Source organism: Gossypium arboreum, chromosome 4, assembly GCF_025698485.1.
Source record: "Gossypium arboreum isolate Shixiya-1 chromosome 4, ASM2569848v2, whole genome shotgun sequence".
In the NCBI taxonomy this organism is placed as follows: Eukaryota; Viridiplantae; Streptophyta; class Magnoliopsida; order Malvales; family Malvaceae; genus Gossypium; species Gossypium arboreum.
The window spans coordinates 82965925-82968044 of NC_069073.1; the positions used below are offsets into that span (position 1 = coordinate 82965925).

Genomic DNA, 2120 nt, shown 5'->3' on the forward strand with positions numbered 1-2120 from the left:
CCACTTGCTTCGCACTGCATTATTGGGTGAACTTGTGAAGATCTAAGGAAACCATCAATTTTCTTATTCAAGAGTTCTACCTGATTAGAGAGCATGGTGACCGAATCGACGTTATAAATGCTAGCTGCTTTTCTTGGCTTTGTCCTCATGACTTGCCACTGATAATTATTCAGTGACATCTCGTCTATAAATTCATAAGCATCCTCAGGTGTCTTATTATTGATAGTTTCAGCAGCAGTTGCGTCGATCATCTGTCAAGTCGAAGGATTCAGGCCATTGTGGAACGTATGAACCTGTAGCCAGAGTGGTAACCTATGGTGAGGGAACCTTCTCAACAGATCCTTGTATCTCTCCCATGCATCGTAGAGTGTTTCTAAATCCATCTGCACAAAAGAAGAGATATCATTACGTAATTTGGCTATTTTAGCCGGCGGAAAATATTTTAATAAAAACCTTTCGGTCATTTGTTTCATGTAGTGATTGACCCTCGTGGTAACGAGCTCAACCATTGTTTGGCCTTATTCCTCAACTAAAAGGGAAAAAACCGAAGGCGAATGGCATCATCAGAAACACCATTGATTTTAAAAGTGTCGCAAAACTCTAAGAAATTTGCCAAGTGAGCGTTGGGATCCTCGTCCTGCAAATCATCAAAATTATTTGTAGCTACAGTAGGTCTAGCTATGCTCGATTCAGTTCCTGTTAAAGAAGGTTTAGCATAATCATACATAGTGCACGGAGCAGGATTCTGATTAATAGCAATCGCAGGAGGTAGCGAATTTTCTTGGTTTTCAACCATCTCCTCGGTTGTCGTTGAAATACCATCCTCTTGCTCTTCCTCTGTGTATCTTAAGCTTCACCTTATTTCTCTTCGGTTTCTGTGAACTGTGCGATCGATCTCACTATCAAATAGTAATGGTCCTGATGGGTTTCTTCTGGTCATAAACTAGAAAAACCTGTCAGAAGAAAATAAATGAAGAATTAGAATAAAAAATTTAAATTGCAATAAAAGTAATATGGCTAAAGTAATAAAAATCGAGTGTTCCTAATATCCTAGTTCCCCGGCAACAGTGCCAAAAACTTGATACGTTATATTCGTGACAGGTTTTAAATATTTATAATTAATCGTTCTTGAAACTAACTATTATCACGATGAAGGCAAGTGTACTTATCGAACAGTAGTATAGCTTTAGCAAGACCAGATTGTCGAACCCAAAGGAACCAAGAGTACTAGTAATTACTTTCTTTTATTATCTAGCCTAAAAATTAAGGGATTTGTTTATCTAAATTAATTAACTAAACTAAGAGTGCACAGAGACAAATTGGGGAAAAGCTTTTGGGAAAATTCGATTGATTAAGACAATACCTAAGGAAAAATCCACCTAGACTTCACTTGTTATTTGACACTGAATCAGACAATTTATTCATTTGACTTGATCCGTAGAAATCCCTAAGTTATATTATTATCTCTCTCGAGACTAATAACGTCTAACCCTAGGCTGATTAATTGAAATCTCTTTCTAATTAACACCTAGTGTTGCATTAACTCGATCTATGGATCCTCTTATTAGGTTTCACCCTAATTCAGAAAAATCTTATCACCCTATCTCTAGGCGTGCAATCAACTCCGCTTAATTATGACAAATTTACTCTTAGACAAGGTCTATTCCTCCTCTGAATAAGAGCATTAACTTGAATCAATATCTTGGAATATTAAAACAAGAATTAAGAACACATAATTAAGAACAAGTCAAATATTTATCATACAATTCAGATAATAATAACAAGATCCGTCTTAGGTTTCATTCCCCTTAGGTATTAAGGAGGTTTAGTTCATAAATATAGAAGAAAACATCTCAGAAGAATAATGAATAAAAAACATAAAGAAAACCCAAAAACCCCTGAATGGAAATTGAAGGGAGATCTTCAGTCTTGATGATGAATCCGGCTTCTAAGATGGACCAATCGGCTTCCCTTGAGTAATTCCCTGCCTCCTACTCTGCGTCCCCATCCTAAGTGCCTCCTCAGGCATTTAAATAGGCTTTAGAATGCCTAAGAGCCCTCAAAATTGGCCTTTTCTGAATAGGGTTATACTTGGGTTCGGCAGGGACATGCCCATGTGA

General features: G+C 37.1%; 1 non-coding gene across 1 annotated transcript; it reads left to right on the forward strand.

Moving 5' to 3' along the window:
* The first annotated feature begins 309 nt into the window (after window positions 1-309).
* LOC128292370 (small nucleolar RNA R71) lies at window positions 310-416 on the forward strand. Its single transcript, XR_008282354.1, has one exon. It is a non-coding gene; the product is annotated as a small nucleolar RNA R71 (small nucleolar RNA).
* Window positions 417-2120: the final 1704 nt, after the last annotated feature.